The following is an 18,105-nucleotide window of genomic DNA, read 5'->3' as shown; positions in this document are numbered from 1 at the left end:
CCACCGATTCCATATTCTGCTAACAGTCATTGGATCTCGACCAACGCGAGCAGCATTGTTGCGATACGATAAACCGCAATCGCGATAGGCTACAATCCGACCTTTATCAAAGTCGGAAACGATGTTACGCATTTCTCCTCCTTACACGAGGCATCACAACAACGTTTCATCAGGCAACGCCGGTCAACTGCTGTTTGTGTATGGAAATCGGTTGGAAACTGTCCTCATGTCAGCACGTTGTAGGTGTCGCCACCGGCGCCAACCTTGTGTGAATGCTCTGAAAAGCTAACCATTTGCATATCTCAGCATCTTCTTCCTGTCGGTTAAATTTCGCGTCTGTAGCACGTCGTCTTCGTGGTGTAGCAGTTTTAATGGCTAGTAGTGTACGATAAAATGGGCAAGTGTCCATCGGCACTAGCCGTTGGCGCAGTGGCAGAACGTTACATGGTTTGATGAATCCTGATATTTTTTTCATCATGCCGATGGGAGGAGGCGAATCCGTCGTCCTCCAGAGGAACAGCTCCTTGACACCTGTACTGCAGGACTGAGACAGACTGGCGGCGGCTCCATTATGCTCTGGGAAACATTCATGTGGGCATCCATGGGTCCAGGGGACCTTGTGCAATTTACCACGACGGCCAAGGCGTACACTGGTTGCATATTATGTAAACCCCTTCATGACAATCATGTTTCCCGGCGGCAGTGGAGTTTTTCAACAAGACAGTGCGCCATGTCACAAGGCCAGGAGTGTGATGGAGTGGTTCGAGGAACGCAGTGGCGAGTTCCAGTTGATGTTCTGCCCCACATCTCGCTTGATCTGTACCCGATCGGACACATCTGGAACGTGACTGAATGTGGCGTCAGAGTTCATCCCCCCCCCCCGGAATTTACGGGAATTAGCTAATTTGTGTGTGCGGATGTTGTGCCAGCTCCCTCCATCGGTCTACCATGCCCTCATTGCTTTCGTGCCACTACGCGTCGCCGCTGTTATCCGTGCCAGAGAGTGGACGTACCGGCTCTTACGTAGGTGGTCATAATGTTCTGGCCGATCAGTGCAAATTAGCCTGGCCGGCGACGTCTGTAATCTCATGAAGCTGCAGCCAAAAATATACTCTTTTTTTTTCAAAGCTGTAATGACAGCTTCTTTCACATTTTCGACATTTCATCACTTCTTCCCTTCACAGTTGTATTTGATAATGGAATTTCATTTATTTTTTGTGTACACTTTTCATCAAAACACCATTAATTATTACTTTTGCTGCAGGCATAAAAAGATCTTTTCCCACGGTGTGTGCTAACCCCTTCTTTGCAATTAACAACGATAGTTCGTAAGAATTATGCGTATAGTCATTTTTTCTGCTCTTAAGCCTTTTTCAGTGGTGGAATTACTCATAGAAATAATTCTTTTCTTGATCTGAGACAAATCGAGTGACTTTCCTACACATTCAGGATGTTAACTGACAGATGCTTTTCAAGTTTTAATTGTTTCATACATTCGTTGGAAAGTGTTCTAACGCACTGAGGCATGGGCTCTTCCTCGGCACCAAAATACACAAACCCAAGTTTTAAAAAATAGGGCTTATATTCACGAAAATGTTTTAATCCTCTTTGCTATTTTGATTCTACTTGGACTCTACATTGACTTTTTAACAATCCCCATACTTACAGAATCTGATGTGGAAGTTTCTTCATCACTTGACTGTCTCGTCTTACGGCAAGACCCCGTCCGAAACAAAGCATCTACACTGACGTGAAGTAGCAGTAAACTCTGCCTCATCAGTAAATATATGTATTTGTGTAACTGCCGATTAGCATTTAATCAGTTGCACAACTCAAAGCGAAGGGCAGGATCTCCCAGATGTGAATGATGCATTTATTGTAAGGATACAGATTACCCTACTTCAGTGTACACCACACCTTGGATTGTGAAACGCCTAATCGTGGAGAGATACGTCATATACTTGTACTCGGGCTACGTTGAACAGCATCATAATGTCGTCATCATCATCTCCATGAATCGAGCGCTCGTACTGATTATGAACTCTAAGTCGATAACCTGTCTCCCATAACATTCGAAATACTCCACTAATGGTTCGTGAATTCGGAATCCTCCGAGTTGGATAACGTACGTGATATTCATTAACTGCAGCCGTAGCATTACCATCACATTTGCCATAAATAAACACCATATTGGCGTATTCCTCTGTCGTAAATTTGAAAGCCATACCTATTTCGTAAATAATCTACACACTACAACAGTACTAGGTGGTTTCACTTAAATACACTGTTGTTATTATGTTCTTTCACTGAACAATACAGAAAATTAATTCGTTTCAAGGTTAGGAAACGAGAGAAAAAACTCACTAACGGTTGCCAACAATGATATAATTGTTTCTGGGACATGTTTCATTAGATTCACCAGACCAATAACAACAAAATAAATGGGAATGGTGTTTTATTTTAACCTCGTACAGTTTTTCAATGGCTTCATATTAGTGAAGTTGCTAAATTTCAGGGAGAATCTTTTACTATCCGTAACTCTGTAACTAAACATTGCGGACATAGCTTTCCTGTAGCTTTACGAGTAGAATAAAATATTAAAATATTTGCATATCTTCGTGAATTACCCTATATAGAGGTGTCGCATGTCAGCTATAACAGTGCGTAAGGTAATATACAGACTGTCTTTTCGATCCAGTCTGAAATTTACTTGTGAAAATTATAGTAAAAATTGAGTATCAATTTTCTCTCTCTATTTTGCACGACCCAGCTATAAAAACTATTTTTCACGCCGAACTGCCAATATCTCAGTATTAGTTCCACAAAACTGCGGAAATACAAATTCTGTTAGCAGCTAAACATGAAGTATTATTTCCACGGCAATGGAGCAAGGTAGTGTAGTGGCTAACGTCCGCATCTCGTGTTCGGTTCAATTCCCGAGTCGGCTATCCCGATGTCGGTTTCCTGTGGTCACCCATATCACTCCACGCAAATGCCAGGATAGTTCTTCAAAAGGGCCGTGACCACTTCGTTGCCTTCCAGTACTAAGAAATCCGAGCAAAACTGCGTCTCTTGTAGTCTCAGCTGTGGACAGGTCGTGAAACACCAGCCTCTCCTCCTTGTTGTGTCTGGATATTAAATGAACAAATTCGAGCCAGTCGTTCTTAAAAACAATTCAGTATGAGAAACTACACACACGACAAATTGCGATCGGATTGTGGCATTTTATGGGTTTACGCCATGATCAGCTACCCAAGGTCGCACGCCAGCTCCTTAGGGCAATCTGTAGGGGTGTACATTTCCAGCCGACTGGTGGCATACGATACTCGTTACTTTCAACGTTAAAAAACACTGATAATCCGTCTCAGCAGCTTCTTTCGATGTTTTCCTTCTGTGTAAGAAGCAAGGCTGGTTTCGATAAGGCAGAATGGACCATTCCCTTGTGCGCAGTATAGGATAGCGACAGGCCATTTCACTCTGTACTCGCTGACCTTGACGACTGGCGAGTGAAATCTCTGAAGCTCCCGATAATTTTTGTCTCGTCTTCGACTCTCGACCAGCGTTCACGGCCCAGTGTCACACAGCCTGCTCCACATAAGTGGGCAGCGACCCACTATATGGGAACCGCTGATCTAAGCAAATATCACTGGATGAGAGTTGAGGTGTCTTAAACCCGAATATTTCCTCAACATAGAGTACACACCTGCCATAATTTATTTTGATTGAAGGCATGTACGTTTGTTTTGCAAGTTCAGTTCACTGCAGGCTAGTGCTATGCCCTTACAGTAGATAATTACTTTTGTCCGGAAACACTAATATGCACATAATGTTTTATCCTACGCAGCTCATTCAGAGCCCACCGGAAGTACATACTACGCTCTTCCCATGCTGCATCGCTAACTCTTGATATTAACAGTTTCTTCACACCTCCTACACCAGTATGTCTTGCTACAGTGTCCATGAGCTACGAAGCTTCTTGAATCTCAGGATGATGCTATCCGCCATTAAAGCTATTCCGAATGTCTTCCTTCCTTCTTTTTTGCCATAAATCTCTGTCCACACTTCAGATCTCATTACTGAAGCCTGGCTTCCTTTAACATATTCGCCGTCGTCATGTTTAATAAATAACCTAAGGCTCATTGTAGCTTTCATTAAACAGTTCTACAGCACTATCATTACGCGCTGACACCACGACAAATATCAACATGCGACAGTATCTCTTGACGCCGATTACATCTTTTCTCTGTACCAATAGACACTTCGTTTGTTCTTCTTTTACAGACACGAGCCAAATTACTACTCCCTCTCTTTTTTAATTTCATTGATTCTCCAGTCACAGCTCCACTCTGAAAAGCCCTCTCCTCCTATTTCAATTAAACGTAGATTATAATTAATCCTAACTGAGAACAGGGAATAATAGATCAATTTACAATAATTTATTACATTATACAAATTTCTGTAACAGGAACTTTTTCGTAAGCAACTGTGGACTTGAGAGTGTGAGTAAGTCCACAGTTGCTCATATGCACAGTTCAGGAGTTTATTAAATCACTTGTGACACGTGTCCTGTTCATCATATACGACCAACTGGAAGATCTCTCACTGTCGGATATGACGAACATTTGATGGGAAAAAGACACACTAATGTACATAATTCCACTTTTGCTGATAATCTGTTAATTTCTGGCCACAAACTGAAAAGTGTTAAAGAAATTTCCATTTTACATAGGGAAGAGAAGAGTCACAGGCTCGATGTACTCTAAGGGCTGGAGATTTTCGAACGTATTTCTGAGAACGATGACCTCATCCTCGTTGAACTTCTACAAATTCCGTAGCAATATGTTTTAATTGCTTTATTATTTACTATGTTGTCTTGCCTCTTGTTCCGAAACATCTTTTTCTTCAAACCTCATATAGATATGCACTATTAAAGTTTCCTTCATGCATATGGTTTTTTGTACTGCGCAGCTGCTAGTGTAAATATTCTACAATGTTCTGTATTGGGCATTTTTGTAAAGCATAATACACCGATGGGCCAATGAGAATGGCACACCTACCTAATGTCGTGAACGTCCCAGGAAAGCACGCACAAGTGCCGCAACACAACGTGGCATGGACTCGAATAACGACTGAAGTAGTGCTGGAGGGAACTGACAACACGAATCCTACAAGGCTGCCCATAAATCCGTAAAAGTACGAGGTTGGAGATCTCTTCTGAACAGCACGTTGCTAGGCATCCCAGATATGCTTTATAATGTTCATGTCTGGGGATTTTGGTGGGCAGCGGAAGTGTTTAAACTCGGAAGAATGTTCCTGGAACCACTCTGTAGCAAATCTGGGTGTATGGGGCGTCGAATTGTCCTGCTGGAAATCCTCAAGTCCATCAGAATGCACAATGGACATGAATGGATGCAGGTGATCAGACAGGATGCTTACGTACGTGTCTCCTGTCAGAGTCGTATCTAGACGTATCAGGTGCCCCATATCACTCCAACTGCACACGCCCCATTACGGAGCCTCGACCAGACTGAACAGTCCCCTGCTGACATGCAGAGTCCATGGATTCATGAAGTTTTCTCCATGCCCGTACACGTCCATCCACTCGATACAATTTGAAATGAGACTCGTCCGACCAGGCAACATGTTTCCAGTCATTAACAGTTCAATGTCGGTGTTGACGGGCCCAGGCGAGGTGTAAAGCTTTGTGTCCTGTAGTCATCAATGTTACAGGAGTGGGTCTTCGGCTCCGAAAGCCCATATCGATGATCTTTCGTTGAATGGTTTGTACACTGACACTTGTTGATCGCCCAGAATTGAAATCTGCAGCGATTTTCGGAACGCTTGCACTTCGGTAACGTTGAACGATTATCTTCAGTCGTCGTTGGTCCCGTTCTTTCAGGATCTTTTTCCGGCCGCAGCGATGTCGGAGATTTGATGTTCTACCGGATTCCTAGTATTCACGGTACACTCGTGAAACTTTCGCACGGGAAAATCCCCATTTCATCGCTACGTCGGAGATGCTGTGTTCCATAGCTCGTTCGCCGACTGTAACACCCCTTTCAAACTCAGTTAAGTCTTGATAACCTGCCATTGTAGCAGCAGTAAACGATCTAACACCCGCGCCAGACACTTGTCTTACATTGGCATTGCCGACAGCGCCATATTCTGCCTGTTAACGTATCTCTGTAAAGTATTTGAGTACTCATGCCTATACCAGTTTCTTTGGGGCTTCATTGTAGATGGGTCTTAGCTGTACTTCGTTTAATTGACTACTTTTTACTTTCAAAGATACATTTAGTTCTCATTCTTCTAATTTGTTACGATTAACTGTTGTTTAATTCGATTATTTCTGCTGTAACGTCTCAAATGGGCATACGTCACTGTCCTCGCCCGATAGGCGGCGCAGCTTGTGTCCTGTTCTCGTAGCAGCAGAGTAAGTCACTGGGCCGATCAATCTCATGTTCCTTGCAGGGTATACGTATCAAAGGCTGGAGCATTTTTAATTTTTAATTTTTGACTTAAGCATGCCTGCTCGAAACTTTGACTATTGCCTTCTCGCAGTTTGACTTTAAATAAGTAACCTTTCCCTGTTGTGGCATTTTTCCATCTTTATTAACGTTTATATCAAAGTTATTTTTCTACGTATTACTTTATTGGGTTGTTAAAATTTAGTTCTAATGAAGGCACCCTTAAAGGTGTCGAAAGCTAGGGCAGTGTTGGCTATGTTATTTATTCGTTGAACCTTATATAAGGTTGGTGAAAGACAGCCGTATTCAAAACTGAAAAATGAGTAACTGAATAAGGCTTTGGTCCCGGCTCTGGCCCTTATGCAAGCAGTTACTGGGCTTATCACTGATTAATAGAGGCTCTAGCTGTCGTCATGAGGGATATCTTGTCATATTGTGTCCAATTCGCACATTAGAGCGTCAAAGCCTCGAGCTGGTTGGAGGGTCTTGCCCATAGTGCACCAAACTGAGGAGAGATCCGGCGATCTTGCTGGCAAAGATAGTGTTTGGCAAGCACGAAGACAAGCAATAGAAACTCTCGCCGCGTGCGGGCGGGCATTATCTTGCTGAAATGTAAGCCTAGGATGGCTTTCCAAGAAGAACAACAAAACGGGGCGTGGAATACCGTCGGCACATCGCTGCGCTGTAAGGGTGTCGCGGATGACAACCAAAGGGGTCCTGCTATGAAGAAAATGGCACTCCAGACCAACACACCTGATTGTCGGGATGAATGGCGGGCTACAGTCAGGCTGGTATCCTAGCGCCATCCGGGGCGTCTCCAGCCACGTCTTCGCTGATCGTCGGGGTCCAGTTCGAAGTAAGACTCATCACTGAAGAGGGTTCTACTCCATTCGATGAGATTCCAGATCGAATATTCCGGACACCGCTGCAAACGGGCTTGCTGGTGCACGGAGGTCAGTGGTTGTCGGCACAACAGAAGCCGTGAGCCCATCCCCCTTACTGTGGGACGCCCATTAATGGTCGTTGTGGTCACTGAAGCACCATTTGCACGTCGAACCGCTTTGAGCGCCTCTCTGACGACTGCTCCATCCACACATTCTGTCCTCTATGTCGACCTGTTCGGCCATGGTTTACCCATTTCTGCTAATACTGTCGAATAGTAAATAGTGGCGTCGCTCCTACTCAGATATCGAGCGATTCACCGATTACTCCAAACAACTTCTTTTAGCCCAAAGACAAGTCCTCTCTCAAATGCTGACATATGTGTATATTGTTCACGTGCCTGTCTACGATGCATAGTTACTGTTCAACAGCGTAAACAGAATGAGAGTGTTTATGCCCTGGTGTCGACATGTTCCCTGTTTCACCCTTCTACCTGTACGGTGAAATTGCACTGCAGCGTTACAAATTCATCAATCGGGCGCCAAACAGTTCAATTTTTGCATTTTCCGTCGATACCTGTGCGAATTTCAATATGTGACCATTTTGATAACTCCTTCGTGGTGCGTCGGTTTTTCTTTTTGCCTTAGAGTGTATTTTCCTAAATTACTAAATGATTGAAAATTATTGAAAGATTTCAAAAAGCTAAGCTTTGAGCTGAGTTGTAGATAAGTACATAAATCTTTACCATTACCTTCAAGGCGAAAGCCTTGAAACTTTGAAAATTTCAAAGCCATACATAGTCCTCAGCTGACAGCGGTATGTTCTCAAAAAGTAAGTGTTGCTGGAGGAAGGGGAGGGGGGGGGGGGGGAGGAAGAAGGGTTCTTCACCCTTGATGTCATTATACCGAAATTTCTTAAAACAGCTTCAAGCTTATGGCTACTTTACAAAGGAGTTAATGTGTTAAATATTTGACGTTTAAATACATAAGCCAGAAAAAGGTTTGAAATTACGAGTGTGTTTAGTTTTTCAGCATCTCAATGTTTATGACGTTTTATCTGCTGAACTATATGTCGTACAATGATATAATCCTGCTGGAACATTGAGTGGTATACTTGGATATACGAAACTTCGCACGCCATTGTGGCCGAGCGGTTCTAGGCGCTTCAGTCCGGAACTGTGCTGCTGGTACGGTCGCAGGTTCGAATCCTACCTCGGGCATGGATGTGTGTGAACCATTTTGAACCAAACTTCATGCATGATTCTTAAGTTTGACTAAATGAGGAGATAAGAGGCTTTTAGTTTAGGCGACTTAAGGAAGCCTTTCATCATTTTCTGGGTGACGTCAGCGAGAAAAAGTTTCGTAAAGGTTTGAAATAATGTGTCAAGTCTGTTGAAGTCGCTAAGTTCAAAAATGGCTCTGAGCCCTATGGGACTTAACATCTGAGGTCATCAGTCCCCTAGAACTTAGAACTACTTAAACCTAAATAACCTAAGGACATCACACACATCCATGCCCCAGTCAGGATTACAATCTGCGACCGTAGCGGTCGCGCAGTTCTAGACTGAAGCGCCTAGAACCGCTCGGCCACACCGGCCGGCGAAGTCGCTAAGTGCTCTCACCCTTATATAATGGATGAATATAATCCGCGTATTTGCGCGTCCTGACTAACAGTGTCTCAAGACGTAATTATACACCGTTTCTAACTGTAACACATTTCTTACTTTGTTAAGCCTTTAACATACAATTCTGGCAGCGTTTCAGGTTTTTTAATTCATTCAGTAATTACATGAAATATTGAAATTAAACTATTGCTGTCCTTGGGAGCCGTTAGACAGACAGCCTTCAACAGGGTTAGTCGCTTTATAATATAGATGACATTCAGAAAGATTTGGGAAGCGTGTTGCTAAAGACATGGAACACTCGAGTTTAATTCACCATCGATGGCAACGTCGCACGAGACAGAACATAAGCTCGTATAGGAAAGAGTGCGGAATAAAATCGGCAGTATCCTTTTCATTGGAATCGCCCCGGCATTTAATTTAAGCGCCTTAAGAAACCCCTGGGAAATTCGTATCAGACTGGCTGTACAGCGAAATAGATTCCAGTGTCTCGTTATGCCGCCTCGCTCACTTATCGTTACTTACAGATGGTGACTACATTCGTTGTATCGCTAGTTTATTCATCGTCTAAAAGTTGGTGCTGGTGTTCAAAACCAGAGCTGTCCACCGTACTGACAAAATCAGTTGAGATACACTCAGAGCAAAAAATTATTACCGGAACATGAGAAGGTGATAAAGTGAAATGTGTGGTTTTCGAAATCTGTAACGAAAATACTGTTACGAGCTCTTTGCAACATTTTGTGTGAGATGGATTTGGATCCAGATAGGATTGAAGAGAAAGTGGAATGAGACAATATGTGGATGAGAATCAGCGTCTATAGTAGATGGTAGGAAGCGAGTAGGAGAATAGGTAGGTTGAAGCTCGTGTTATTACTGATAAAAAGGGTAGGTCACAAAAATGATTCTATGGTCTGAGGGGAGGGAGAAGGACGTTGAAACTATCTTGGGAAAGAATATGGCCTGTTTGGAGATGTAATGAAGGTGTGACGTAGTGACAGAGCTTCCCGGCAGGCCAGGGTTCTCCTCTACACTGCATCTGCATGATTAATCGGCAGTTCACAATTAATTGTCTGGCGGAGGGTACTTCCAACCACATTCACCCATTTCTCTACCGTTCCACTCTGGAATACTTAGATCTTTCTGTGCGAGCTCTGTTTACTCTTATTTTATTATGATGATTATTCTTCTTTAGGTGGGTGCCAACAAAATATTGTCTCACTTTGAGGTGAAAGATGGTTACTGAAATTCCAAGAGAGGATCCCGCTGCAACGAAAAACCCCTTGCTTTAAATCATTGTCACCCCAATTCACATATCATATCCGTGGCGCTCTTTTCCCTATTGCGCGATAGTACAAAACGAGCTGCACTTCTTTGAACGTTTCCGATATCCTCCATCGATCCTGTCAGAAGCGGATCCCACATCGCACAACAGTACTCCAGAAGAGGATGCATAAGCGTAGCGTATGCAGTCTCTTTAGCAGACCTGTTGGATTTTCTCATCGTTCTGCCAGTAAGTCCTACTCTTTGGTTTGCTTTCCACACAACATTATCTATGTGATGGTTTCAGCTTAAATTTTTCATAATTGTAGTTGAATTTACAGCGTTTAGAGTTGTGTTATTTATTGTGTAACCTAAATTTAGCGGATTCCTTTTGGTACTCATGTGGATGACACCACACTCTTCATTATTTGAAGTCAATTGGAACTTTTCGCATCAATCAGATGTCTTGTCTAAGTCGTTTTACAATTTGTTTTGATCGTCTGGTGACTTTATAAGATGGTAAATGACAGTAGCATCTGCAAACAATCTAAGAATGCAACTCAGGTAGTCACCTAAATCGTTCACGTATATCAGGAACAGCAGATGGTCCATAACACTTCCTTGGGAACGCCAAATATCACTTCCGTTTTAGTCAATGACTTTGCTTCAGTTACTACGAACTGCTATCTTTATGCAAGGAAATCAGGAACCAGTCATACAGCTGAGGCAATAGTCCATAAGTATTTTGGAATATACTTGGAAGTCGCTTGTGAGGTACGGTGTCAAAAGCTTTCTGGAAATCTATATATATGGAATGAATTTGATATCCCTCATTACTTCGGGGGTATAAACAGATAGTTGTGTTTCACAAGAACTATATTTTTTGACTGCATGTTGACTGTTTGTCAGTAAATGGTTTTCCTCGTGATAACTCATAATGTTCGAACATATTATATGTTCCAAAATCATACTGCAAATCAACGTCGGCGGCATGGGTCTGTAATTCAGCGGATTACTCGTATTTCCTTTCTTGAGTATTGTGTGATATGTGCGACAGGTTGTATATGATTCCCAAGTATGGAGCTATTATATCAGCATACGCTGAGAGGAACCTTACTAGTGTACAATCAGGACCGGAGGCCTTCCCTTTACTAAGTGACTTAAGCAGCTTTTCTGCACCGAGTATATCTACTTCAAGGTTACTCATGTTGGACGTTGTTATCGGTACGAATTCTGGAATATATACTTCACCTTTTTCAGTGCAGGGTTTTGGAAAACCGTATTTAGTAATTGTGCTTTAGTGGCATTGTCATCAGTAAAATCACTATTGTTATCACGCAGTGAACGTATTGATTGTGTCTTTCTGCTGGTGTTCTTTACACACGGCCAGAATACCTTTGGATTTTCTGCCAGATTTCGAGAGAAAGTGGAAAGTATTAAAAGCATCTCGCATTGACGTTCACGCTATATTTCGAGCTTTGGTAAATCTTCGCCATTCTTGAGGATTTTGAATTCTTTTAAATTTGGCATCCTTTTTTTTCGTTGCTTCTGCAACAGTGTTCTGACCTGTTTTGTGTACCATGGGGGATAAGCACCATCTCTTATTAATTTGTTTGGTATATGTCTCTCAATAGCCGTCGATACAATTTCTTTGAATTTAAACACATCTGATCTGCGCTTTCATATTGAGATTTGAAGGAGTGGAGACTGTTTCTTAGAAAGGCCTCAAGAGAATTTTTGTATGCTTTTTTAAAGTAGATGTATTTTGCGTTTGAATGTCGCGGTACTCAGTCGCGTTAGAACATTGTGATCACTAATCCGTTTATCCTTCATGAAGCTCCCTATTTGCTCACCATTACTTGTTGCTAATAGGTCAAGTATATTTTCACAGCCATTTACATTTCGAGTGGGCTCCTAAGCAACCTGTTAAAAATAACTTTATGAGAACGCATTCAGAACTATTTCGGACGACGTTTTGTACCTTCCTCCGACTTTAAACATGTATTTTCGCCAACATATCGAGGCTAGGGTGAAGTCACCACCAGCTATAGCTGTATGGGTGGATATCTGCTTGAAATGACATTCAGGTTTTCCTTGAACTGTTTAGCGTCTGAGTCGAGGGTTCGGTAAGTAAGGTAAACAACTAATAATTTATTCGGGTTGTCAAGTATAATCTCTACCCATACTAACTCACAAGAACTATCTACTTCGATTTCACAAAAGGTAAACTACTTCTGACAGCAATAAATAGTCTATCACAAACTATCCTTTCTGAACACTGTTACGTCCTCCACAAAAATTTCGGATTATCTTCGGCTATGGCCAGCTTTCAGTGCCTATAACAATTTGAGATTCAGTGCTTTCTATTATTACTGAAGTTCTGGTTCTTTCCCAACAGAGCTACGACTTCACAACTACAATGGTGATTGTCCTATCCTCTTCTTGTTTTCGTCCTGCACCCTTTGTAAATGAAGCTCTTTCTGCAGTTTCCCGAGGCCCGCTAAACTAAAAAACCGCCCACTCCCCTCCACACAGCCCCCGCTACCCGTGTAGCCGCATCCTGCTTGAAATGAAATTCTGACCTATTTAGTGGAACCTGCTAATCCACCACCTTATGGTGCAACTCGAGGAATCTGCAGCCTACACGGTCGGAGGACCGCCTCTGCCTCTAATTCAGACTCTCGGCTCGATTCTGTACCGAAGGACCACAGTCGGTTCTGTCGACGATGCTACAGATAGCGAGCTCCGCCTTCATCTCACAAGCAAGACTGGCATTCAGCAAGTCAAACGAAACCAGAGAGAATAGCTTTCGATCCAAAGTGACACACATCGTTAGTTGCGACATGAGCAACCACCCTGTGCTCTTCATGACATCCGGAATCACACTTTCCACATCTTCCCGTTATGCACACCCAGTACACACTGGATTCCTTCCCGTCCTTGACAACCATATCCGTAAGGGCCCCATTACGCGCCTCATGTTGGAGCTCCCAACTATCAGTAAACCCAACCTCTGTGAATGCCTAGACCTTGCAGGACGAGAGGTTTAGACGACTCTAGGACAAGAGATTCGATTTTGCGAGAGATGTAGGTCTGGCTAAAGTACTTCAGGTGTTTGATTCCGGGAACGTTATTAGCCGTTACAAGCGGAACTGTCATCCCTAAAAACGGCAATTACAGAAGTTGAACAGGCTTTAGGTACCTGGAAGGTAACTGCGCAGAAACTCTGGGTAAAGGAAGAAATTAATCAACTGATCGACGAAAGGAAGCGAGACAAAGATATTCCTAAGTTACCCAGGAGTGAAATCAACAGGAACACCAGAGAAGTAGAGCGAAGTGACTCAGGAACGTATGAAGAAATCGAAAAGGTAAACGTCGTCGGCCGGCCACGGTGGTCGTGCGGTTCTAGGCGCTTCAGTCCGGAACCGCGTGACTGCTACGGTCACAGGTTCGAATCCTGCCTCGGGCATGGATGTGTGTGATGTTAGGTTTAAGTAGTTCTAAGTTCTAGGGGACTGATGACCTAAGATGTTAAGTCCCATAGTGCTCAGAGCCATTTTTAAACGTCGTCGGGAACACAGATAGCATATAGTAAAGTAAAAATAATTTCCAATGGTATTAAAAGTAAAATTGTGAACACCAAGAGTGCAAAAGGAAGTACACTGTTAAAGACAAAAGAGAGAGCAGTTAGATGGAAAGAATTCACTAAAGGCCTTCATGAGCGGGTGGTACGATTTGCTGACGTGATAGAAGCAGAAATGAGTGTCGACCTAGAAGATTTTGGGAATACAGACAGGGTATTGCAGGATCTGCCAACGAAAAATGGAGAAAGAGTAAATAACACTGTTTCCGAGTTCCTAAAATCATGGGAACCAAACGATTATTCAAATTACTGTATAGAATCGATGAGACTGGAGAGACACATCGTCGCGAGGGTAGTAAAGGCAGAAAAATGAGGGAACTATCACCTTAAAGGCTGATGCATTCAAGTTGTTTACCAGAATACCATCCAGAAGACAGAAAAAGATTATGTTCAATTTCCTTTTCAGACAGGTAAAGGCACCTGAGGAGCACTTATGACGTTTTGCTTAATAACGAAGGCAAGACAAGGCACTTTTAGAGAATTTGTCGATCTAGAAAAAGCGTTTAACAAAGTAATATGATGCAAGATGTTCGAAATTCTATATAAAAATGGCTATAAGCTACAGAGACAAATGGGCACTATACTGTATATCGAAGAAGCAATGACGGAAATAAAATAAAATCTCAGGAGTGTCTTGGAAATTGACAATGAAAGGATATCGATGATAAGATTCGTTGATGATATTGTTGAACTCGGTGGAAGTGAGGAAAAGACTGAAAAGACCCGTTGTATGTAATAAACACGTAATGCGTATAGAATATTGACAGAGTAAACGAAAAAAGACGATAATAATGGATAATATCAGTAATGATATTAGCGATACACTTACGAAATTGGGACTACGTTGTAGACGAAGTGGAGGATTCTACTACCTTGGAAGCAAAACAACACAAAGCGGAAAAAGCGAAGAAGACGTAAAAATTAGACTACGACAGATAAAGAGGGAATTACTATCCAAAAGAAGTCTACAAGTATCAAATGCCAGCTTCAGTTTAAGGACGAAATTTCTGAGAATGTACGTTTAGAGCACAGCATTCTACGGCAGTGACACATGGACTGTAGAAAACCAGAAACAGAAGAGAAACGCCGGTCGCTGTGGCCGAGCGGTTCTAGGCGCTTCAGTCCGGAACCGAGCTGCTGCTACGGTCGCAGGTTCGAATACTGCCTCGGGCATGGATGTGTGTAATGTCCTTAGGTTAGTTAGGTTTAAGTAGCTCTAAGTCTAGGGGACTGATGACCTCAAATGTTAAGTTCCATGGTGCCTCGAGCCATTTGAACCATTTGTTTTAGAAGAGAAGCGAAGAGTTTGTGCTGTGCTGCTATAGAAGGGTACTGAAAATTGGGTGGACTGGTAAGGAATGTGGAGTTTCTCCGCAGATTCGATGAAGAAAAGAAACTACGGAAAATACCAACAAGAAGAAGCAAGGGGATGATACGATACCCGTTAAAACATCAGGGAATAATCTCCGTAGTACTAGAGGGGACTGTACAGAGAAAAACTGTAGAGAAAGACAGAGACTGGTATACATTCAGCAAATAACTGAGGACTCTAGGTGCATGTGCTACTCTGAGACTTGGTTACATTTATTCGTGTATTTCAATGATATTCACAGCAGACTATTCTAGGTCTGTTCTAAATTACATTCAAAAACGACGTTCAGTTATGGAAATGCAATCATTCTTGTCATCTTAAGGGACTCATCAATGGCCATTAGTCATGTGATTTAAGTAACTATTATTGTCACAGATGGTCAATCTTATTAATGAATTTCAGTGATTATTACAGTAGCATCAGATATGACACACCACGCCGTACGATATCTTTATCAAACTCATCTTCAAACGGTATCTGCAGGCAACGAAAAATGAGCAAAGATAGTGGCTAATGGCTGTTTCGTAGAGACAAGAGAAAGCTTCTGTACAGTTTTTAAGAGCATGCGAGCAAAGGCCAGTTATGGTGCAATAATACGCAATTTTTAATTTTGTTACTGTGTACTGAAATACACTACGAAATGCTTACATACTACACTGTAGAGGTGCATAAGCACAGTAAAGTAACGAACGTTGATTAGGTTATGTTTCGAGGCGTAATACCGCAACAAAATCGACTTGGGTGTTTTACTTCGTCAGAAGCATGGAGTGTAGAGCTTAAGCCTTCCGAATCACCGTGGACAACATAAGCGGTGTGATGATGGTTCGTTTGTGTGCCACCAACTGTCCGGTCATCAGCGCCCGTACAAAGTCCCAATTTTCACACAGTCCATTTTTTTCACATTCCAATCTAACGACTGTCACGAATGATGATGATGATGATGATGATGAAATGATTAGGACAACACAAACACCCAGTCCCCGGGCAGAGACAATTTCCTACCCGCCCGGGAATCGAACACGGGACCCCGTGATCCAGAGGCAGCAGCGCTAGCCACTAGACCACGAGCTGCGAACAACATATGTACTGACGCAGCAAGAAACTCAAAAAGATTTTATTTAGGTGACTGCTTTAGGCAGGACGAAAAACATCCGAGTGGGTGGTGTCACGAAGACTTACAAGTAAAAAGTTCATATGAAGGTTTTGTTCATCCTGATTTGTTTGTGTGAGATTTTTATTTATATGTAACTTTCTAGATTTAAGTGTCAGGAAGTCATTTCTCAAAGTATTTGTATGGAGTGTAGCCATGTATGGAAGTGAAACATGGACGATAAATAGTTTAGACAAGAAGAGAATAGAAGCTTTTGAAATGTGGTGCTACAGAAGAATGCTGAAGATTAGATGGGTAGATCACATAACTAATGAGGAAGTACTGAATAGGATTGGGGAGAAGAGAAGTTTGTGGCACAACTTGACCAGAAGAAGGGATCGGTTGGTAGGACATGTTCTGAGGCATCAAGGGATCACCAATTTAGTATTGGAGGGCAGCGTGGAGGGTAAAAATCGTAGAGGGAGACCAAGAGATGAATACACTAAACAGATTCAGAAGGATGTGGGTTGCAGTAGGTACTGGGAGATGAAGAAGCTTGCACAGGATAGAGTAGCATGGAGAGCTGCATCAAACCAGTCTCAGGACTGAAGACCACAACAACAACAACATGTAACTTTCTTCTTGGCCTGCAGTTTGAGAACCATGCAGGCACCGACAACGCCAACGTTCATGATATCTGTTAAAATATTTTAAGAAATTACAAATATTCTATGCTTTACACGTCCCTTCGGATAAGATTGAAACAAGTCGTTAAAATACTGTAAGAGCCTTCGATTCTGATGTAAGGGAAGCAACTATTGCATCCGTTGAATCTTTTAGGCTCCTGTTTAAAATTGTATACTACAGTTTTTTTCAGTATGCAAGAAAAAATAAAGATTAATGTCCTTCACGTCTCCGCTGTCACAGTTGAGGGTATTTGCATTACCAGTACAGTACAAGTGTTGTCCGAAACAGCCACAATTTAACTGCTACCTAGTAATTATTGTATACATCCTTCTTGAAACGCTCGTTTTTGCAGAGCAGTGTTTTTTTGTGTGTGTGTTTCTGGGTGTGTTCGCCTGTTACGCGTGTCTAGTCAATCAGTGTCCATTCTTCACTCCATCTTGTTCTATACCAGGTCGGAATACAGTATCCCAGACTGTTCATGATGGCTTATTGCCATACCATCTTCTGGAAGTTTATCAGTCAGTTAGTAAACTCATTGTGCCTCACTGCCTCTTTACCCACACAGTTGAAATGATTTATACTTACCTTCAAACGGGACATACTGCTTAACTATTTCGTTCACCAAACTGTTAATACGATACACTGTTCGGCTTCCTAAATTTGTGAAAGGTGAAATTGAACTCGACAATAATATGATTGTTTCACCTGTGCGCTGCATCAAGAACATCGGGGCTTCAAATATCACGGTTAGTTCTGGAGCCATAATAAATGACTCATCAGGCTGAGTTCCTCCTCTTCCATGTCTGTGAAGCACAGTCAATACCAGGTAAGTTTCCGAATAGTTCACGATTGAGGTAGTTCAGAAATACATTGAATATATCCTTCGACGGCCACTTTTCGATTTGTTTGGTAATGTGTGTGAAATCTTTTGGGACTTAACTGCTAAGGCCATCGGTCCCTAAGGTTACACACTACTTAACTTAAAGGACAAACACACACACACACCCATGCCCGATGGAGGACTCGAACCTCCGCCCAGATCAGCCACACAGTCCATGACTGCAGCGCCTAAGACCGCTCGGC

Source organism: Schistocerca piceifrons, chromosome 6 (assembly GCF_021461385.2).
Source record: "Schistocerca piceifrons isolate TAMUIC-IGC-003096 chromosome 6, iqSchPice1.1, whole genome shotgun sequence".
Classification (NCBI taxonomy): Eukaryota; Metazoa; Arthropoda; class Insecta; order Orthoptera; family Acrididae; genus Schistocerca; species Schistocerca piceifrons.
Note: the sequence above shows the minus strand (reverse complement) of the source record.